This window comes from Camelus ferus, chromosome 6, assembly GCF_009834535.1.
Source record: "Camelus ferus isolate YT-003-E chromosome 6, BCGSAC_Cfer_1.0, whole genome shotgun sequence".
NCBI classification, from domain to species: domain Eukaryota; kingdom Metazoa; phylum Chordata; class Mammalia; order Artiodactyla; family Camelidae; genus Camelus; species Camelus ferus.
Window position 1 is genome coordinate 65,603,061 of NC_045701.1, and position 23,928 is coordinate 65,626,988.

At 45.0% G+C, this 23,928-nt stretch overlaps 1 long non-coding RNA gene across 5 annotated transcripts in view; it reads right to left on the reverse strand.

The window, feature by feature from the left end:
* Positions 1 to 23,928, reverse strand: part of LOC116664319 — a 72,159-nt gene that overhangs the window by 26,415 nt on the left and 21,816 nt on the right. For 3 of the 5 annotated variants that reach the window (XR_004320795.1, XR_004320791.1, XR_004320793.1), the window contains one exon: positions 15,482 to 15,519. The exons of the other annotated variants lie outside the window; for them this stretch is intronic. This is a non-coding gene — a long non-coding RNA (uncharacterized LOC116664319). The remainder of the gene's footprint in view (positions 1 to 15,481; positions 15,520 to 23,928) is intronic. 5 annotated transcript variants of the gene reach the window in all.

The following is a 23,928-nucleotide window of genomic DNA, read 5'->3' on the forward strand; positions in this document are numbered from 1 at the left end:
GTTGTGTTTAATTTACAAATGGCATGCTCTAAATAGCATTTGGCTACCTGCTTTTTTTCCCCCACTCTAAGATAATTGTCATATTATAATATGTGCATGTAGTTCCCTACTCCTAAGAGCTATGAGTATCCCATAGTACGTGCCCACCACAGGTAACTTATCCATTCACTTGGTGATGGACAACTAGGCTGCCACAAACAAGGCTTAAGTGAATAACCTAATGGCTTGTGCAAGAATTGCTCTCAGTGAGAATCCCAGGAAGGGTTTCTGTGCCCCAGGTAGACAACCCTCAGTGTACTAAGCCATTCCAGACTGCTATCTGGGATGGCTGGACCAACCAGATCTATATATTAAGGCACTCAGTATAGGGCTATTAACAAAAGAATTCTATGCAGGGACATGAGGGTTTAACCCAGCTTTGCCACAGGTTGGCTGTGAGTCTTACACAGGTCACATCACGTGTCTGAGTCTCAGGGTCCTCTTCTGCCAAATGAATGTCCCAGACAAAGTCCTCTCTGAAACCAAGTCTAGACTCTAGTGGGACTATATCTGAGGACAGAGCAGTAAAATGGAGAAGGAACAACACTGAGCCCTAAGTCCTGGCTTTGGAAACCTCAGCAAATTTCTGAAGAAGACAGTTTCCTCATCTTTAATTTGGGAATGCATCTGTGATAGGAGTTCTCTGACAATTAAGTGAAATGCTGCACACAGAGTACTTGGCACTTTGAGAAGATGTTCAAGCAAATCAGCTCTCTTCTTAACCCACACCTCTTCCCCTGTTTTGTTTTGGTTTGGTTTTAGTTGAAGATTTCACCTTTACTGTTCACTCCCCCTTTTTTTTGAGCTGTAAATACACAGAGAAGAGTGCACCAATCTTATTTTAATAACAGCTTTATTGAAATATAATTCACATGCCATAAAATTCACCCTTTTAACGTATGCAATTCAGTAGTTTCTACTATATCCACAGAATTGTGCAACCATCACCACTATTTAAGAACCTTTTCATTCCCCCCAAATACTGTACCCATTAGTCATCACTCCCCATTGCCTCCTCCCCCTAACTCCTGTCAGCTATTAATCTACTTTCCATCTACTATTCCGGACACCTCATATAAATGAGAATCAGTCAACATGTGGCCTTTGTGACCAGCTTCTTTCACTTTACGTGTTTTCAAGTTTCATACACGTTGTAGAGTGTATCAGCACTTTACTCCCTTTTATTGTTGAATAATCCTCTTTATAGACAGACCACATTTTGTTTATCCATTCATAAGTTGATGAACATTTGGGTTGTAACCACTTTTTGGCTACCATGAATAAAGCTGCTATGAACATTTATGTACAGATTTTTATGTGGACATATGTTTCCAATTCTCTTGGGTACATACCTAGGCGTAGAATCGCTGGCCATATGGTAACTCTATGTTTAACTTTGTGAGGAACTGCCAGACTGTTTTCTTAAAAACCTCTTTATAATCCCAGCAAACATGCTCGAAGACTCCATTTCCCCTCATCCTCACCACCCCTTGTTGTTGCCTTTTTTGTGTTAGCCTTCCTGGTGGTAGGAAATGAAGTGGTATCTCACTGTAGTTTTGAAGTGCACTCATCTTAAATTAACAGCTTGATGGATTTTTGCAAATGTATACACCTATGAAATCACCACCCAGACTGAGACATAGAACATTTCCACCTCACAGTCACTATCCCTCTACCCAAAGTAATCACAGTTCTGCATCATCATGGATTCCTTTTCCTGTTCTTTAACTTCATGTCATGGAATCATGACGTATATACTCTTTTGAGTCTGGCTTCTTTCATTCAAAAAAAAAGTTGTGGTATGAGTTGTTTCAATTGTTTGTTCTTTTTTATTTCTGCATACTATTCCATTACATGACTATGCTACAATCTATTTATTTATTCTCCCTATTAGTGGGCATTTTGTTGGTTCCTGTTTGGGGTTATTATGAGTAAAATTTCAAAAAGAGTCTTGCACATCTCTTTTGGAAGACATATGAGCTCATTTCTCTTAGTATATCCCTAGGAGTGGGATTGCTGGATCCTGGGATAGTTTTAGCTTTGGTAGATGTTGACAAACAGTTTTCCAAAGTGGTTGTACCAACTTACAGTCCCATCAGCAATGCATGAGAGTTCCAAGTTGCTCTCCATCCTCACCTCACTTGAATACGTCAGTCTTTTTAAGTTGTAGCCATTCTGATGGTTGTGCAATGGTATCTCCCAGTGGTTTTAGTTTGCACCCCTCCGGTGACTAATCACATTGAGCACCATGGTTCATTGCCCTTAGTCTGAAATTTAGCTGAAAGGAGAACTTGAAAGAGTCAGTTATTTTTCAAAGACAGTTTACTCTGTCTTCAAGTTGGGTAGGAATTTCAGGAAATTCCTTAGGATAGTCATCTCATCCAGGCTCCATGAGAAGGATCTGGAATTGTAGGGGATCAGGAGGATGCTGAGAAAACTGCTGAGGCAGTTGGTAAAAGGACCAGACCAACTCCAAACAATTTCTGTGGCATCCATCACCCAGGACTGGGGTAAGATGCCCAGGCCCTTTGGGTGGAGGAATTTCAGAGACTCCCAGTGCTGTGAGACAAGATATGGAGTTCCTGATCCCTCCGCAAAAGGTCCCACGTAAACAAGACCTTCCTATCCAGCAGTAAACTCCCATATCCTCTGCCTGACAAATGGCACTGATGTATTTATGTCTTGTTAAGCCATGGGGCAAAGGAATAAGCCCCACATTAAAGCAAACAGGGCAGAAATCATCCCACAACCTTTATCAAATACTAAAACAATTTTGGAAGTGGAAAATTTCTTCTTAATAGGGAAATGGAAAATTACAGATATAGAATCATATAATCTTAGAGCTGGAGGGCACCTCAGAGGTCATCGGTTGAACCTTACGCCTACTTCTGGAATTCACATTACAACATCCCTGCTGTCTGTCCTCTGTTTGCCCGGTCCTGAGACAGAACCCTTTCTCAGCACCTCTGAGGAAGCTTTCCATTCATTGCTGGATGATTGTTAGATAGTCGTTCTTATATGGAACCAAAATACTCCTTCTGGAAACTTCCAACCTTCAGTCATAGTTTGAACAAATCTATTTCCTCTTCTCCATGAGAGCCCTTTGGGTATTTTAAGGCTGTAACCCTGATCCCCTCCGAGAGTATTTTCCCCCAGGCTAAGCATTCCCAGTTCCTCCAAACAATCCATTATCAAACACAGCCAAAAGCAGGCCTCAGATTCACTGGAGTGGAGTCTTCCTAATGTTTCTTTCCCTTGTCTTGAAAACCAGATCTTCATTCAGGGGCTGGGGCAGGGAACCCACTCTTGGTGATTTGCCCAAGGGTACAGACAGTGCTTCTGAGAAACGTAAGATATGCACTATGCTATCGGAGGAGTCTACTTAAAAAAAAAAAAAAAAAGTTTTTACCAAGTATGGGTATTTTTAGGAAATAAATGTGACCCTGTTGACCCTAATCTGGAACAAGCCCAAGTGGTTTTCCCAGGAGAAAGGTGGGCTCGTGCTAATCAGTCACATACTCAGGCTCACTCAGCTATTCTCCAGGTACCTATGTGGCTAGAAGGATGGCTCTTTCAGGAGACTGTTGGATCTCGAGCCTCCTTAGTCATTTTTTTTTTTTTATCCACCTGGGCAAAGTGGCCCAGACCAGGGCAGGAGAGGAAGAGGCTGTGGATACCTCAGAGCAAGAGCCGGGTGGAAACAGTCTGTGTTCAAGCCTTACCTGATATGGAGGTAAACTAACTGCTTCACCATCTCGTCCCCCACAACCTGGATGCTGGTGAGCATGTGCACAAGTGTGTTTAGACACACATACGCTCACACTCACAAGCACACATGCACGTGACCCCAAGGCCTTTCCTATCAGCACCCCACTTGTATTCAACTATCCATCAGGGCCAGGAAATAAAAGCCAGATCTTTTCAAGAAGAATCTTGGCCTCTCCTTGGAGGCGGAATGATTTTATGATAGAGGCAATTTTGAGCAGCCAGCAAAACAAGACAAAGGTCTTATTTGGTTTATCAAGCCCAGGTTACACCCATTGTTCAGTGGGCCAAGCAGCGTTAATCAGTACCCAGACCTTTGAATAGAATCTTTACCAAATAAATCTGTGTAGATAGTCTTGCTACCTAATGATAAAAGTACTATTCTGGTGAGGAAGCAAAATTGCTAAGATTTTAAGGCAATAATCTTTCCTTGCCTATAAAATAGAAAGGAATGCCTGCCCCAGAGATATAAAGGAAGGGAAATCTATAACTTGTGATAAAACCGACTGCCAAAATAATGCTAAATGGGGCTTTCTGGAAAGAAGGCACTATGAGTAAAAACCCTAGGGGAACCCTCTCTCCCCAATTCCTTTTTACATTCCCATGCAAATACATAAAGGGGGAAATTGCATGATCTTGAAACCAAAGTATCCTATTTAAAAAATCATATGTCAGAATTCGAGAATGCAAAAGAATGCTAATTACAACACCCAGAGGAATGGTTATGAAATACCAATAATGGTTGATAAATGCTCAACCTATTTAATGAAATACATAAACAAACCTTTGACCAGAAGCATGGACATTAGCAGGTCACCCTCAGGGTGAGAGGAGCCTCTGAACACACCTCTGACAAGGGTGAAGGCAGTTAGAGAGCCGTGTGTCTCCCTTTGATAACTGCTGCTCTCGGAGAAGCCCAGCTTCAGAGGGAGCTGGAAATAATCAACCGTTGCTTCGGAAAGGGCTCTCCTAGGTCCTCTTAGGTTATCATGCAGCCCATTCTATGGGCCTCCCATCTTCCCTCCTGCTTGTCAAAACAAGTCTGTGGGAGAGGCGTTCTCAGGAATGTACGATGCTCTGTTTAATGTGGAAAATGGCCTTCCCAAGGCCTGGGAAGAAATGAAGAAGCTGATTTCCTGTGCAACCTTCACAATACAAACCCCAAGTGAAGGGATCATTTAACAGGGTGCCTGAGAAAGATCTGGAATCGGTGGTTCCTTCAGAGAGTTGCCTCTCCGCTTAATTGGAGGCATCTAAAAGGTTAAGTCAACACTATGGATGATGGTTCAGTCCAAGTGTTCCTTCTCCTTCCCTTCTTTTACTGGGCTTGTGAGCAGTGGGGACTGCTTATCCACTGCTTAGAGAGGAAGCACGGGAGGAAAGCACTGCCCTCAATGGGGGCTGCTGAATTTTTAAAGGATTAGCATCGGATGAAACATGTTGCACCTAACTAGTCTTAGTTCTGACTCTCAGCCTTCAGACTTACTAGCTGTGTGTTCTTAATACCCCTGAATCTCCATTTCCTCCTCTACAAAATGGGGCTAGAATCTGTGTTGCAAGGATCAAATTAATTAAGTTAAAATGTCATCCCTGTCCTTGCCACATGGCATCCAGGAAACAGTAACTATTATTACAATCAACTTTTCATTGCTGATTCATTCATAGGCTCTAGAAATTTTGTGCTAAAGAATCAATATTGTGAAAATCAATAATTGTGTAGGGGAGCAATGCTAGATGTCAGACTGCAGAGAAATCATTTAGTAACAAAGTGCTTAAATCCATGTGGTTCTTGCTCCTGAGATTCTGAACAGATATATTCCTGCAAGACCCAACTGGGAAATTTCTGCTGTGATATAATGGAAGGGCCTGGGTTGTATGCCAGGCAAAAATGAATTCCAGTTCCAGCAACGCTACCTTCTAGCTATGTAATCATGGCACAGTCACTCAGAAACTAGCATGAGAAGTTTATAAAGCATTTGCATGTTTTGATAACTTTATAATGCCATGTTTTCTTTTTATAGTCATTTTAATAGCAAGACCTTGCACTTTTTTAAAAAATGGAAATTTAATCACTCTTTCAATGTTTTTGTTTTCTTTTTAAATGAGAGAACTACAGTGCATAATGCCTGGAAAGCAGGAAAGAGGAATAAAAATCATACCTCTACCCTCCTAACACGGCCTCCATCCCCATCGTGGATTCTCTTACAACGAAAGCACTGTCAAAACCACAGTATGACCTTTCTTACCTGCCTTCCCTCCTTCATTCTCTCAACTGTTTCACTGGCTTGTTATCAGACTAACATACATACACAATTTGGAAAAGGACAAAAGATATAGACTTCAAGGATTCTATCAAGCAGACCTATGCCATCTTATGGTCCTTATCAACCTTATATTTGCTCAACAGACATTTGGTTTTTACTATTGTGGGCATTAGCAGAAAGGGAACTGAGAAAACCTCAGAGAATCTTATCCTGCCAGTATTTAATCCCCTTGGGTCTTCACATCTGGATGGCTGGTATTAATGGATATTATCCATTCAGAAGTCTCTCGCAAAAGTCCTGAGGAGGAGTGACCAGAGAGATAGAAAGGACACAAAAAATCAGCCATGGAAAAAATTGGGTGATGTGCCTGGCACTCTCCTGTTTGAAAAGCCAAATGTGAACATGGACCCCTATAGCATTGAAGAGAAAATAAACTCAGCAAAGATAACGCCATTTTCTGAAATATCTGAAAAGAGACACTTAGTGAGGCGAGGTGGAGACAACTCAGGATACTGCTTCACACAGAAGACGATAAACTTGAAACCCTGCCCTGAGTGGTATTGCTTACTGACAGGAAATAAACATAAATTCAAAAAGATTTAGGTGTAGGGGGCTGGAAGGCAGGTTTACCAGATAAAATACAGGACACCCAGATACAGGTACCCAATAAATAATTTTTTAGCATAAGTATGTCCCATATATTCTTTGGGATATACTTAGACTAAAAAAATTTATTTGTTGTTTATCTGAAATTAAAATTTATCTGAGGGAGAGGGATTGAAAAATCCTTCTTATTTTTTTCTTATCTTCATTAAAAATCCTTATTTTCAGGATGATTTCAGTTATTAAATTAAGTTACTCATATGCACACACTAAACTTTATATAACGTCTCATAGTGAAATTTTATGTTAACTTGTTCACTAATTATGTAATAAAATTGCTGGAATAATTATCCAATGCATATTTTATTAATACTTAATTAAAGATATAGCTTAAGCAACAGTGGCATATTGCAGCACTAGCGAACCAGAAAGTTATCATAAACAAAACAATGACAGGGAAATTTTTTTAATTTACCTGAGGGCCTTGTATTTTGATTTGCCAAGTCCAGCAATTCTACTTGGGGAGGGGAAGCTAGGCAGAAGGAAAAAGAGGCAGAAATTGAACAATAAGATAAAGTAAAGCAAGAGCAAAATATTAAAGATAAAAAAGGCTTAGGACCCATTTATAAAGAACAGAGTCATTGATGTGTACCACAGAGAACTTGAAAGCTTTCTGGATCGAACCTCTAAAATTTAGAATGTTTCCTATCAGAGATGGCAACTGTGTCTCCCTGTCACGTCCCCTGGGTGTCAAAACCCAAGCCCTGCAGATCGCGGTGAATGTTAGAATTCAACGGCCGTGTTCTTCATCCTCCCTGTCCCCACTCTGCCCTCTCAGAGGTCATCTCCAGAGCCTGTGCAACCTGGTCCCATCCTCAATCCACAGAAACCTACTCAACACCAGCACCACACAAACAAGGACTCAAGTACCAGTTCCCCGCGAAAGTGTTCAGTTTATGTATTTGTTGAATGAATGCCTGAATCAACCTATTCCCTTCAAAGCCCGTCCCCAGCATTCCTCTATCATCTCGGTTTTCCTTATAAAAACTCCCAAGCTTCCCTCCACCTTGAACTCATAAATGCCTGCACCTTGATCCATATGAATTAATGAATGAATTCATGGCCATATGGACAGGGGTGGGAATTTTGTTCATGGACCTGCCTGACCCTGCATGTCCTTCATGGGCAACAATCATGTCCCACTTGTCTTTAAATGCTTCTGGCCTCCCTGTACATATGAGAGTGGCTTCTGTTACTTAGAGGGTAAATTTTCCCCCTGGTAGTTCCGTGTGAAAAGTCATCTTTAATAAGTAATCCTGTACAGACAGGTGAATAGGGAATATGACCAGCATACACCCTGACTTGGTCCAATATAAGTTTAGGCATCTGATAAGTGTTTGGTCCTGTCCAGGAAGCAGCTGGACCATGAAATCAGATATGGGGAGGAAGTTTGTCAATGGGAGGGGCCCCCTGACAACAGAGTCTATGAGGACCAGGGGACACAGGAATGCTAGCTAGGCTGAGGGGCTGTGCAAGCATGGACTGCCCAAGGGAGCCTTAGCAGAATTCAACTCCCTCCACCTCTGCTTGGGTGCCACTGTGAGTCCCGTCAAAGCTTGTTGAATCACTTTGTCCATTTTAAGGAGCGAGGCGCCCTGGGAGTGTCTTGATTCATTAGTTCTCAATGTTTTAGTTCTCCCACTGGAAATGTATCAACTTACTGAACAAGACACATCAGTTAGCACGTTGATTTCAGAAAATCTCCACTGACAGCCATGCAGTCACAGGACAGATGCAGACACAGGACAGTGAGATGATACAATCCTTTTCTTCACAGGGACTTTTTAAAACTCTAATTTGTTTTCTATCCCCCTTGATGCCGTGTTCATGATAGGTACTTAGCAAATATTGGTTGAAGACTGAATTAATAAATGAATGAGTGAAGGATGCACATTCCAATCTTCTTAGATGCAAGAGAACGGAACGTGAGTCCAGGCTACACGCCACGGTGGGAAAAGCCCCAGAGCAGTCAGAGCTTGACTACAGACTAGTCTTGTGATCAAGGCAAGCCGCTTAAACTCCACAATCATCTGCTTCTGAGGCTGCAAATGAGAATAATCTAGTGTTTCAATAGTAGTTTTGAGAATCAACTGAGATTTCATTTCTGAAAGCAGCTGTCATATAAATCTAAGATCATCCGATAGGATTCAAAATCCAATTCTCCTACTATATGACCCAGCAATTCTACCCCTGGTATATAGCAAAAACAAAAACAAAAAACAAAAAAACACGAGTTTGAAAAGATACATGCATCTCAATGTTCAGAGCAGTATCATTTACAATTGCCAAGATATAGAAGCAGCCTAAGTGCCCATCAACAGATGAATGGATAAAGATATGGTATATATATGCAATGAAAGACTACTTAGCCGTCTGCAGCAACGTGGATGGACTTGGAGGGCATTATGCTAAGTGAAATAAGTCAGACAGAGAAAGGTAAATAGTGTATGATACCACGAATATGTGGAATCTAAAAAATACAACAGACTAGTGAATATAACAAAAAAGAAGGAGACTCAAGATACAAAGAACAAGCTAGTGGTTACCAGTGAAGGGGAAGGAGGAGCAGTATTGAGGTGGGAGATTAAGAGGTACAAACTGCTGGGTGTAAGGTACGCTTAAGGATCTATTATACAACCCAAGGAATATAGCCAATATTTTATAGTAACCACAAGTGAAAAGTAGCCTTTAAAATTATATAAATTTGTTTAAAATTTTAAAAATAATCATTATAAAAATTTTAACTATGCTTCAAAATAATAGAAGAAAATCAAGCTGAAAAAAATAAAAATAAAATAGTAGATTTTAAAAAAAACTCTCCATTTTCAGCTAAGAGATCTTGCCTAAGTTAGTTAACATACACAGGCCTTGGTATTCTCATCTACAAATGGGGATAATAATCACACCAACTTCCCTGAATTGTCATAAAACTAAAATGAGATTATATATACACAAGAGGGCTCCAAAGGTGAACTCATGTTAGTTTCTCTTCTCTGAGTTCCCATTCTCTGTATATTTTCCAAATAGATGGCCATTTGGCATCGCCCAGACTTGTTCTCTGCCAATCCACCAGTCAGTAAGTAAATTAATTAGGTGATAAGGGATTCCGTGACCTTTTTATTATTATTATTTTGATGATGATTACTAGAGCAGGTGGCCATCTGATTGGCCAGAGGTCACACATGCAAAGCACCTATAGTGGTATCTCGGGATTGTTTCCTGATGCAGGACCTGCCCCCCAGGTGTTTCCTCATCTGAGGGCCCACCCTTGAGGTTTCCTCAAATTGTGTCCTTCAGATGAGACCCACCCACCGGAGCTGAGCTTTGAAGGACCTGACCCTGATGTGCCCGAGGAAGTACTTCACTGATGACGGCCCTAGCCACTCTCTAAGGAAAACACGGCGACCTGTCCCCTGACCCTCTGGACCCCCAGATCTTCAGGCAAAAGCAAAAGAATCAAGCAAGCCTTTGGCCAGGAGCAGTCATGACCCCAGTTCTCACTGTTTCCAAGAACTGCCGGGCTATGCCAGATAGGGGTTTGCCTTTTGTTTTTGTTTTTTTGTTTTTCACAAATCATTTTAAGAGTCCTGAACAGTGTACTGCTTTATACTATTCATCTCTCTTCTTAAGCCACCAGATCACTTTACTGAGTCCGCTTGTTCCAGATGCCACACTTTTGAGGGCATCATAAATTGCTTTCTGTCAGTGCCAGGTTGCGAGTCCTCACGACCTAAGACCCCAGAGGGTTACACCAGCATTCTCATGCACATCTGTGCTAGTGACAACATGCTGGCACCTCTCATCCAAAGTCCTGGGTCAAGGTCCCCCAGCCCTTATCACTTGTTTTCACTGAGGCTAAACGCATCTGTTTGGTATGTGTATAGATTTTTTAACTCCTTTCACAAAGCCTAGTGCTTGAGACAAAGTCAGCCCAGGTTCTGCACTTTGTCCATATTTCAGCAACCCTCTGGCTTGATATTAAAAATAGCTTTGTCTCGTCCATTGAGATCAGACCCAGGAGACAGGCGCCTGCTATTCTAATCTCTGCTTCACAAATAGCTCTCTATGAGCTGGAGCATCTATCAACACTTCCAGGGGTCTCCAGTTACAGAGCAGGGCCAGGCCTTGGTACCTATAAAGGTAGGCTCTGCTGAACTCTCCTGAGCCGTCGGTGAAGTGAATGTGAGGCCTGCAAGGTCCCATTCCCACTGTGGACCACCAGCTGTGGCTCAAAACTGGGAAGGGTTAAGAACATCCCCCACACTTAGGGTATCCTGTATTTCCCAATTTCCCAGGCCAGAACCTACAAAAGCTTCCCTTAAATGGGCGGCACTGGTAAACAGGCTGCCCATCCCCCCTCCGCCTCACTGCCCCCCACCCCCCACCCCAAGCCCATCTTATACTCCATGAAAGACCATAGCCCCTGTGGTTGCCAAGGGAACCAAGCCTTTTATTCCATCCCAGTGACTGGCTGGTTGGGGCTGAGGAGCGGGGTAACAACTGGTGCCCGGGCTTTTGGAAGCCCCCCATCAGACCCCCCATTTTCTCAAAGTAGGGGGGAAGTGGGCTGCACCCTCGTTGCCTTTTCACCCAACCCCAGCTGGGTGGCAGGGAGCCCCTGGGCTCTCAGGAGCTCCCTGCCTGCTGCTCGGGGAGATCAGTGCTCCCCAGGCCCTCCTCTGGCCCTGGCCTTTTCCAGAGGACAAAGCCTCCATGCAAGGGAAAATTCCATTGCCCAGGGTTCAAGTCTCCAAGGAGTTGCTGGGGCCTCTATTGAGCCTGGAGTGGGCTCTAAGGAGCTGCTGCAGCTGCCTGGCTTGTTCCCCACCTCGCTGTGTTTTATTTTTAACCCCTGAGCTGCCAAGGATTGCTTTTCCCCAGTCAATGCCTGGGAATGGAGAGGAAAGAAATAAGGCTTTGTTCCCCTTGGGGAATTAATTGGGAAAGACAGGCTCTGTGAGGCTCCCACCCCTCCTGCACATATCTTCCCTGCAGCCTGCAACCAGGAGGCTGGGAGTAGGGGGTGCTCCAGGGCTGTGGCTGAGGCCCAGGGGTGAGCGGAGAAGCAGGTACCACTTCCAGATGGCGAAGCAGCCAAGAGCTATTTTCTGAGGCTCAGAAGACATTTAGGAATTTAGACATTTAGACAATTAGGGATGTTGGGACCTAGAAATGTCTACTCTTCCCCATTTAAAACCCCCAAACCGACTCCTGCTTTTTTCCCTCTACTGTTCCTTCCCAGATCTGCATAAAGAATTCTGGAAGGAAAGCAAGGAAACTCATAGTAAAAAATAGGAAAATCAAGACAAAATGTGTTTAACTGTATACAAATAGCTAAACAACAAGGACCTACTGTATAGCACAGGGGAATATATTCAATATCTTGCAATAACCTAAAATGGAAAAGAATCTGAAAAAGAATATATATCTGTCTGTGTATAACTGAATCACTTTGCTGTACACCCGAAATTAACACAATGGTGTAAATCAATTATACTTCCATTTTTTTAAAAAGAAAAAAATTATTTATTAATGAAAGACACAATGCAGTTAAATACTAGGTTAGTAGATGGGAAGTACCATGCAGTCTTGCTTTTAAGTTTACCACAGCATATTTTTCACTCAAGAATTTAATTCCATCACAAATCATCTAGAAATCAATGAAAAGTTTGGCCCACTATCATTTTAAGATTGAATGACCCCCAGGTAAAGAATCATAAAAGAATTTAAGGATTATTTTGATCCCATTTAGAAACAGCAAAATTTCTTTTTCTTTTCTTTCCCCTTGGGTAGTAATTGTATTTACTGAATGCCTGCTATGTGCCGCATGTGTCCTATTTTTTTCCAGTTTTATTGAGAAATGCTTGACATCAGAGCAAATTTCTAAGAAACCATCAGCCCCCTCCACTTGCAGCAAGCCAACCAGCTGTGGCAGATGTCCACCCGAGTGCATCCAAGTAAGGATTGTTGGTTTCTCCATCAAGAATGATGGAGAAAGAAAATGCTCTTGTCACTCAGCAGACAACAATAATGCAAATGAACACAAGCCGGGCCTACGTACTGACGGGATGCAGTGGATGGTCTGCAAAGAGTGTCTCTGTTCCTGGGCACACCTGCTTTGCTCCCTGAAAGAGTGTCCCTGATCCTGGTGTGTAGGCAGTTGGGGAAGAGGAAGACGTGGGCTGACAAAATCAAAGGTTCGTGCTCACAGTGGAAGACCGCAGATTGGTACATAAGGCATGGACGTGTGCAATAAAAAGAAGTTGTATGAAAAGTTCGGCCCTGTTAATTGTTCACGCATTCACTGTGGCTCTGGCTCTGGCTCCCTCTCTATGAAATCCTGCTGACACAGAGTCCCACGCTGCATATGGTCCATCCTTCCTCTGGTGTGGCAAGACTACAATTTCAGGAAGTTGTCAGGCAGAATGAGGCAACTCAAAGCTCTGAAGAAGTGTCTACATGCCTTTTAGGGTTGGGGTTTCCTCCCCCCAGCCAGGAATTTCCCAGCATGCAGACAGAGGCTTTGAGAGAGCACACGGCAGATGGAAGGGTGAGTCAAACCAGGACTCAGCACCCTTGAGCCTGGCCATGGCTCCCCTCATGTCATTCCACACTCCCTCTCTGCATCTGGTCCAGGTACCTGGAGCCCCAGCTCCTGCTCCTCCATCTTTTCTCCCCATCACAGTATCAGGTGCCAAGGCAGACTCGACACTGGGCCCGAGGTCTCTGGGAACTGGGCACTGCTGACAGCCCTGAACCAGGCCCTCTCCGAGGTGGGCTCCGAGCCACACAGCCCAGCCCCCACCAGCGCTGACTGTGCATTGGACCATCTATATTCCTTTTCTCAGCTTTTCTTAAGACAAACTGCTGGCCATTGGGAGACTGGCCAGGGTTAAGGTGGAGCTTCAATGTGGCCATTTTCACAGCCCCAGCAAAGGCCACAGTTGGTGCCAACTTCTTGTTGAATAGAATGGAGGAAAGCTGACCAACCCATCAGAATAATAATAGCTAACATTTACAAAGGGATCACACACCAAGACTGTACTAAAAGTTTTCTGGGCATTAATGTATTTTCACCTCATGATAATCCTGTAAGATAAGAACTGTTATTTTTCTATTTTACAGATGAGGAAACCAAAGCAGGCAATCCCAAGAGCCACAGCTCCTGCCTCCCCAAGGAAGCGCAGTCCGGAAGCTTGGATTGTTTGTCCAGGGCCCTCTCCTGGCAACCACATGTCCACACTGCAGCACCACCTTATGTGCTATAAGAATAAAGATGCAGGGGACCCCTCCAGAATCTGAAGGAGGTAGGCATGTGGTTTAATTGGGCAAATGTCGCTTGAGATCAGGAGACCTGGATTCCCATTCTGGCTCGGCATTTATCCATGTCAGTTCTGCCAACTGTTCCAGTGCCTAAGCTCCACTCCCCTCCTTGGTCAACCACCAAGACCTCCCAGGTCCCTAGTCATCCTCAGATTCTATAAAGAACAGTGACAGGCCACACGAATTGGCTCAGGGACAAAACCCAGACAAGGCCAGTCTGACAAATCACTGCTCACTCCACACATGAGCCTTAGTACGCACGTTTCAGTGTTTGGGGAACTATGTAATCTTTTGAAATGTGTCTGTTTGGGTCATGAGTAAGTATTGGGGGAGTGGGGACGGGTGCCTTTTTCCAGTTAATGAAGTGAAGCTTCATGGAGGAAGATTTTCTTAGTCACATTTCCTGTTTCACACTGACCTTTCAAAAGGAAACCCACAAGTAAACCAGTGCCAAGGCCTCTTATAAGATCTACCCACAGGTATAATAAAGATGATCTAAATAAAACCACAGTGGGCCAAGCCTAACCTGAATCAGTGGAAATAGTAAGACACTTAGAAGGTCTGATGGACTAAGGTAAAGGGGATGGTAACACTCCATGAACTGCAAAATGCAATGGCAAATAAGAGATTTGAATGCTGCCTCAACAGGGATGCGGGCAGAGAGGCAGAGAGAAACCGTGTTGGGATCTCCTCATTGCTCTCGAGGTACTTAGGGCTTTGCCTCTCAAAAAACGGAGGCTCTAAAAATGAAGAGACATGCTCAGAGTGATTTCAGGAGTGATGACTGGGTTGTAGAATTAGTCGTAGGAATCGAGGGTACTTAGTCTGAGGAGGAAAGGACCAAGAGATGTCAGAAGAACCAGAAAGTAGGTGAGGATCGGTTATTTGATGAACAATGGCTGAGGTGCGTTTCCACAGCTGTGCCCACAGAATGGGAGGCCCACTCAAGACAGGGACAGGGAATGTTCAAGGATGCGCTGAAGATGACTGGAGAGGGGAGCAGGTTGCCCAGGCCAGGGACAGCCTCACCTTTGCCAAGAGAGTTGGACAATCAGGTTTCAGAGCCTAAGTTCTGTGAGATGAAGGGGACCAAGAATTTAGGTTGGAAAGCTTTGTTAATTTTAAACCAGGAGGCCTGGAACTGGACTGAGGTTTAAAAAAAAAAAATTAAGGCAAAGGAAGCAATGATAATGTGAGCAAAAAAAGGAGCAGGACATAGGGGTAGGCGATCAGAGGCAATGAACCCAAGAGCACCTGAGAGTTAGGGGGTTTGGTTTGGTTTTGTTATGTTTGTTTGTTTGTCAACAGTAGAAAAGGATTTTTTTGATAAGTAAAACAATCCACAGTCATAAATAAAAATTTAGGAAGTGATAAATAATGTCTCACTCCTTCCCCCATCTGTCCAGTTCTTATGTCCATATACCCACCTTTATTAATGTCTTCCATAGCTTTCCAGAATCTCTTTCTGTAATACAAGCAAATATGATTATAGATATTTGCCTTTCCATTCTTTTTGTGTGCAAAGGTGGCATACTATCCCATATATATAGTATTGTGCCCCAGATATTTTTCACCCACACAAGCATTCTAGAATTCTTACCCTATCAGCAGGTAGGGAGTTTCTTGATGCCTTTTTGCACAGAGAGAAAGAGGGAGAGAGAGTGAGAGAGAGAGGACCCTGAGGTGGTTCCTGACCAGAACACCTCCAGGGCTCTTCCTAGCCAGCTTCCATGTTTCTCTCCCATCCAACTCCATACCTAAAACTCCCACCCAAACCCAGAGTTATTTTCAGATCCCCTTCAACCCCTTCTGTCCACCCCAGGAGATTCCATACTCAGACACCATATCCAGCAAGGTCCCTGAGGAATTTACAGCAGCCCATTTCACAGATGAGAAAGTAATGTTGCAGAGAGAGAGAGAGCACGGTCAGGCCTCAGCATTTTGGAGAAAGAAATGCTCCTTCCTTCCCAGAGAGCACCTGGCGCTTTGGGAGCCAGGAAGGGGCAGGACCCAAGCTGCAGGCTTCCCTCCTCACCCTGGGGCTCTAGGCAGCAATAGGCAGTGGTGCCCAGGGCACCCCCACCACCCCGGTGTTCCCTCAGCCACCCCAGCCCTCCTCAGCTCCGTCAGACCTGGCTGTCCTCCTCCTGGGCCAGGGCTCCCTCCTGGAACTGAGGCCTCAGTTCCTGCCCTCCTCCAGCCCGAGTGGCCTGGAAGCTGAGCGGGGAGGATGTGGTCTGGGGGACTCAAAGGCACCTCTCTGCCAAGTCACAGGTGGGGTGAGGCCTGAGAGCTGGTCAAAGGGTGTCCACATTCTCCTCGGCAGGGCCTGGGTGGGAAGTGGGGAAGGCATGGTGGGCACCTCTGCCAGGCCACCACCCGATATTTCGAGCCCTCTCTGAAGTTATGTCTTGACCCAGACTGCTCAGGACCCCCCTCCCCAACAATGTCATGTTCCCAGGGGGTCTCCACCTGCTGTTCTGAGACTTCCCTGAAATAACATTTTGAAAGTTAGTCTGTGTGGTAGTAATGAGCACTGGTTTAGAGTCAAGCAGTTGTGTGTTTGTGTCCTGGCTTCGCCCCAACAAGTCGTATGGCCTGGGTCAACCCCTTAACTGACCTCCCAGAGTCTCAGTTTCCTTGTCTACAAAATGGGAATAATACTTATTTGGGGGATGATTACGAGAATTAAATTAAGGTGATGCTATTAAAAGCCGCAGTCTGTTGTAATCCAATGCTCCAAGAGTGGCCACAGTTGTCTCTCTGCCACTGCCCTGCAGAGCCCAGCACCTGAGCACTAGTAACAGGTGGGGCCTGGCCAGGGGCCACCCGTGCACAGGCCGGCTCTACAGAGCCTCTTGCAGGTGGCAGCCACGGGTGAGGATGGGCATCAGTCAAGCTAGCAGGCTCAGTGCGGGTCTCTCCCTCTAAATTTCAGGGCACATGAAAGACTTTCCTCCTTCCCGCTCAGAGTTTCCCAAAGCATCTTCAGCTCATGACCCTAAAAAACAAATCCACAGGGCCCAGGATGTAGTTTAGAGGGAACTCTCTTTCCATACACAGCCACTGCCAGCTGAGCTGTCTAGTTTCTAGTTTTTTCCTGCAGCCCTGGTATGTAGGCCTAGAGGAGGACTGAGTCTGGCTGCAGCATGGCCCCCCAATAAACTCTGAGAGGGAGCTAGAGGCCAGGCCGGGCCCAGGCTGTGCTGCACTGACACCCATGAAACCCCCTCTGCCGAGCCACCCGGAGGCCACATGCTGGCAGGGTCCTCGCCCTTCCCAGGCCCTGCACCCAGACCAGACCCTGCAGGAAAAGAAGTGTCCCCAGTGCCCACATCTCAAAGGCTCAGGCACGTAGCCTCAGGAATTCACCACCGTCCGGGGTCCGCCCCATTCCAGTCTTTTCAGGAGCCTCTTGAACCAGGTGAGACGGGGATCCATGATCACACAACCCAGGCGCGCTGCCAGGGAAACCATTCACCAGGGGAAGGAGTCAGGAGGACCCCCAGTCCAGCGGTCTTTCCATGGGATCACTCCGACGTGCTGTGTGTCCAGTGCTATAGGTGGACTGAACGTGAACAGAATAAATTCCCAAGAAACCCAGCCATTTTTGTCCTTGGGTCCCTGGGTTGTATGTTTAGAAGCTGTCTTGCCTTAACTAGTTCCGTTCAGTTTTAGGATCTGCAAGGATTGCTAACCCAAGATGATAAAAGGCGGATCCACTAGACTCCCGAGCTCCCAAAGGCAAGGATGCGGGATAACCTGACCCCAGGGTCCCAGCACCTTTTTAACAACTTCCTGCCATGGCCCCTGAGACCCAGTCTGACATGATCCTGCCCATGGACCAGTCTCATCTTGAGTCACTCCCCATGTCTCTGTGTTTCACCCACAGACCGTCCCTCCATCACTCCAAAACCAGTTTCCCATCTTGCCCAGCTGTTCCCTCTTGCCTGGGATAATCAACCCCTCCCTTTGCCTGACTAACCCCTACTTGGCCCTGTTTTTCTACATTTGAATTCTAAACCCTAAGTGCAGGATTTAGGGTCATCTTAGCCAGCTGAGGTCTTTCACGATGCTGACTCCATCCCTCCGTGTCCTGCCTCCCTATCGCAATGTGTGACATCCACAAATCCCAAAGAATCCTTCCAGCGTTTGGATTGTTGCTGCTGCTAGGGCTCCCTGTAAGTCTTCCTCATCAGAGGGGTTGGATAGTAATGGGTCCTAAAGCCGGCTGTGAGAGACTCCCCTCCTGGAAGCTGACACTAATCTACCCATCTCCAGGCTAGAGAAAGATGGATAGTTATCATTTGCTATGGATCAAGCCAGCTCAAACTTGGTGATGTAAAGCACCAACCATTTTATCATGCTCTCAGATTCTGTGAGTCAGGAATTTGGACAGAGCACAGCACGGACAGCTTCTCTCTGCTTCACCATGTCTAGGGCTTCCGCTAGGGAAAGTACACAACAGGGAAAGGGTGGGTCACCTGAACAATGGGGACTGGAATTATCTAGAGGTTTCTCCATTCACGTGTCTGGCATCCACGTTGAGATGACTCAAAAGTGAGCTCAGGTGGGGCTGCCCCACTTAGACCCACACGTGGCTTCTCTGTGTGGCTCGTGTGGCTCACAGCCCAGCAGCTGGGCTCCAAGTGAATATTCCAGAAGGTAGAAGCCATGGAGCTGCTTATGACCAAGCCTTGGGTCACAGAGCACCAATTTCTCCATGCTCTTCCAATCAAAGCAGTCGCCAGACTGTCAGATTCAAGGGGAGGAACATATCCCGCCTCTGCTTGGAAGGAAGAAGAATGTCACAGAATTTCAGAACCTCCACAGCAGCACTGGAGGCCGATACCAGCTGTACACGCACTTAGACTTGGAGGTCCCTCACCAAGTCAGGGTGAGTGTCCCAGCTAGAAGGCTGCTCAGTGGTGATAAGTAATTGAGGAGAAGCGATATTGAGAGGCCTCCAACATTCCTGCAGAGTGGAGTATAGGCCAGGCTACCATGATAAAGACCCTCTAAAAGAACAGAGATTCCAGGTGGGTATGGGTCTCTTTAAAAGGCAGAAGCCCAGTTACTCCAGCTGGAGCACGCTTGGGATCAGACCAGCAGCTTGGGAAAGGATGCCACCACACAGGTTTAGCTGAACACCTTCTATCCTCCTCCTGAGAGCCCGTTGAGAGTTTACATAAGCCTGTGCTGAAATTTAAAACTATTATGTCTACGGCATATTTCTGACCAGACAATTCAGATATTCTAGCAAACAAAGGAAGGGGAACATTCACTTCTGAAGTCACTTAGAAATTAGCAACATTCCTCCACCCCATACGGTAAGATTATTTCATACATTTGGAACACAGTTAGATTATTTTGTCACAGCCTGCATTCCATCCTGGGATCCCTCAATGTCCTAAATGATTTTTGAAATTTGCATACATTAAAAAAATACTGTCAGCAGTTATTTATCTCTCGAAGTGCCCCAGCTTGACTCCAGTGCAAGCTAACATACTTGTCCACAAACCCTCCCTAAGTCAGCAGGGACTGAAATGATGCTGCTTGGATTTGAGACTAGGAAGTTTTTGCTGTATTTTCCTTAAGAAGATGCTTAGTCTCACATAAGAATAAGTGAAATGACTTTCAGAATTTTATAAAAAATATGTTATGGTAAAGTTGACATCCCTGTCCTGTCTCTGGAATTGATTTCCTTTCTCAAGCTTTCTTTAGATACTTGGCTGAGTTTGGCTCCTGGTCCCCAGTCCATTCCTTCCTTACTTTGTCACCACCTTGATTTTTGCCTTAACCTTTTATTTTATGTCATACTAAAACTACTTAACACCAAAAAAAAAAAAAAAAAAAAAAAAAGGAGGGTGCCAAGGGTTGTTCCTGGTGAACCCATGCCAGCTTGTAATGATCACCATGCCTTTCAAATGCACGTAGACCATCCTTACCATCTTGGCTGAGACCAGTGTGGATGTCTACAGCTTTGGAAAGGGAGTAGCAAGCAAATACACACAGATCGAGAAGGATATAAGAGAAAGCAGGGAGGAGGTCTTCAGAAGTAGTCCTAAATTCCTCCGGAGATGCGAGAGGAAAGGAATCCCAGGGCCCAAGGGTCCTAAGTGGTCCCAGCCTGCCAGCAGGCTGGCTGTCAGCTCATCATCAACGTCCTGCGTCAAGGCAGGCCCCATTTCTTTCAGAAATCAAAACATTTGCACAGATGTAAGATCCCATGAAGGCCATTTTACCTCCCAGGCTGGAGTATTTGGGACTTGGGAGCTCATGGAGGAGCAGCAGAGGGGCAAGAGCTCAGAGGTGGATCTGGGGAAAAGTGAGGAAAGTAACATTCATTGGGCAGGGGTGGTGGTGGCAGTGTACAGCGCTTCCTGTGGAAGCCATGTGTAGGAACCCCCAGCAATTTCACCCTCCAGATCTCAGGCTGACGCACTCCTAGAAGCCCAGAGCCTGGTGATACCTGCTCTGAGATGGCCTAATCCAAACCTCCCATCAGAGCGATGAGGAAACCTTGGCAGAGTCCATGGTCCTCACTGAATATCCAGTGCTGCCCCTGCATTTCCCAGTCCTCCTTGCAGTTTGGTAGGGACCATGTGGTTCATTCTGGCCAACAGACTACTAAGTGACCTGTCACTTCCAGGCCCAAACAGTTAAGCAATGAGGGCCTCCTCTCTCTCTCTCTTCCCCTGCTGTGGTGGACTTAGAGCCCACATGCTTTAACAACATGGCTACAAGATGGAAAAGCTTCTATCCATCCTCATCAGAGCAAGAAATAAAGCTTGATCAAGTTAAGCGACTAACACGTGGGGCTCACTTATCACTGCAGCATGGCCGGGTTTAGCCTGACTAATACAGAAATTGAGGCCTAGAGAAGGAAGTACGCGTGCTGAGTAAACCTGAATGATGCCTATCAGACCCCCACCTCTATCAGGAAAGCAGGATCAGGACAGGTACCATGCAGGACTTCGTGCTCAGAAGTGATCAGACAGCATTGATCCTCTTGCTGTTATGTGGTTCTTTATAATTTACAAAGTACGTTCATGGACCCCATCTGCTTAGTCCTCCCAGCAACCTTAGAGGGAATATCTTCATTGTGTTTTGTCAGGACTTTAAGAGACATGTCCAAAGTCATACAGCGAGGAAATGATGGCGCTGAGACTAGAATCCAGGCCTTCTGCCACACATCACTTAATTGCATCTTTAAAAACTATTGTAAGTCTCTTTCCTCCTCCCCTGTTCAAAAAAACACTGGTTGGTCTAGGCTTCTTTTTTTTTTTTTTTTTTTTCTATAGGTCTATTTTTGCAGTCAGTTTATTTCAAATTTGAATTTTGCCTTGAGGAGATTCTGGTAGCCCTGGAGATAATTGGAGGCACCCCCAAGGAGTCACAGAGCCAGGGCTGGGAAACTCCACTCTTAGGGGTCCCTGGCTGAGAGAGTCCCCTTGGCCAGTCCCTGAGGAGGCACAGCCACTGTGGTCCCTGTCGGACCAGCAAATGAAGAAGCTGGGATGGACCACATCAAAGCAAGATTTCTTCAAAAACTCCAAATCAGAGCCAGGTTCCTCTTCTTCACACCACAGAGAGCAAGTCAAGTAAGAGGGACCTTCTGGGGCCGCTTCCTCTTTTAGCAGAAAGGGGAATGGCTACAGGCCTGAGGATGACCATGTATGTCTGGTAGCAGGGGACAAGCTAAAGGCCAAGATTAGGAACCCTGGTTCTCTGGGGCCCTGTGTTGTCCAAATTACAGCCTTGGCCACAGGGAGCCTGAGAGGCCCAACCCCCTGAGGGTGAGCATCCTGAGGACCCACCTGGGTCCCGTCTGCTCTGGATGTCACTTCAGACCCTCACCTGCCCTTCCCTCCTTGTCAACACCTAGATGGTTAACCCAGGCCTGTGGTCCCACTTCCCCTCCAGTTTTTTCCTCTAAGGACCTCCACAGTCTGACTTCCATTTTCACCTTGATTCTACAACTGTTCCCACAAGTGCTGTCACTAAGATGCTATTGTGCAAACAGGAAGACCATAGTTTCAAACCAGGCCCCATCACTTACAAGTTTGTGACATTGGGTAAGCTGTTTACCGTCTCTGGTCTCAGTTTCCTCACCTGCAAAATGGGGATAATAATAGGACCTGGTCCGTAGGCTTGCTGTGAGGCTGAAATGAGGAAATGTGGAGGAAGCACCTGGCAAAATGCCTAGTTCTCATTCATAGCCTACCATGTAATGAACACAGGCTATCAATCCTCCATCCAAAACACCCGGGGCCAGAGAACATAACTTTTCTTTTTTTCAGTTGAGATATAATTGACATATAATATTGTACTAGCTTTAGGTGTGCAACTTAATGATTTGATATCTGTATATATCATGAAATGATCACTATAATGAAGTTTAGTTAACATCCATCCCCTGCATAGTTACAAAGTTGTTTTCTCTTATGATGAGTGTTTTTAAGATTTACTCTCTTAGCAACTTTCAAATACACAACACAGTGTTGTTAACTATAGTCACTATGCTGTACACTACATCCCCAGGACTTATTTATCTTTTAGCTGGAAGCTTGTACCTTTTGACCCCCTTCACCCACTTCGCCTGCCCTCCACACCCCACCTCTGGCAACCATCATCTGTTCTCTGTATCTGTGAGTCTGGTATTTTTCTTTCTTTTTTTTTTTTCAAGAGTCCACATATAAGTAAAATCATACGGTATTTGTCTTTCTTTGTTGGACTTATTGCACCACATTTTTCTTATTTGGGGAGGTAATATGGTACCTGACCATCTCTTAACATACCTCCCTTGGTGAGTGTCAGGACAGTGCCCCACAGTCAGACACATTCGTGATTCTGCAGCAGATATGTCACTATTCACTCAGAGGGGCTTAAGTAAAGACAGCAAAGAGCCTCCAGGTCAGGTCAAGTTTTGCTGCCAGCTAAGATTCGGCAACAAATTAACAACAAACCAAAAACTGTTTTTGTCGTTGAGATATTTGGATTTCAGCCTTGCCGACAAGGGACTGTGACTTGGTATTAACATCATTCATATATTCACATGTACATTATTTGTGTATTAATATTATTCATATTTACATATTTGAATTTTTCTGTCACCCATAATGTAGTATGTGCTCAGTGCCTCCTTTCCAGGAAGCCTTGGCTCCACAAGTCTCCCCTGCCATCTTCCCCCCACCTTAACTCACCCCCTTTGTATTCCACAGCCCATGGGGGTCGGTGCTGTATAATCTGAGATCATTTAATATTGGTGTTTCCTGCGTGGCCCCACGAACCTAAGTCAACTTTCTGAGGGCAAGAAGAGTGTTTTCTAATTCTCTGCTATCCTTCATGACAAGTATAGGGTTGAGTAGACAGTTAGCGATTAACAAATGTCTCCTGTGTGAATTCTGCTGCCCACTCTATAATTCTTCTTCCAATGTGGGCTCGCTTGGCACTAGAAGAGACCCCGTGGTGTCAGGAAACCATGGCTTCGGTGTTCACTCAGGCCTGGGTTTGCAGCCTGCTCAGGCACCTCACCGGCTCCCTGGGTTTCTTTCTGTCTCTAAGGCTCAGTTTTGCACCTATGAAATGAGTGGGGTAACCCACCCAGCATGGCACCAGGTGTTCACTGGAGAAATGGTCATCTCAACAGGATCACGGTGAGAATTAAATGAATTAAAGCATATGGGGGCTTAGGAAAGATTTTAGTACATTAAACATGCTCAACACATTTTGAGATTTTTTTTGCCATATTTGAGAGTTATAATTTTTTTATCTTTTATTGTGGTAAAACATACATAACATAAAATTTACCATTTTCTCCACTTTAATTATATAATTCAGTGACATTAAGTACATGCACACTGTTGTGCAA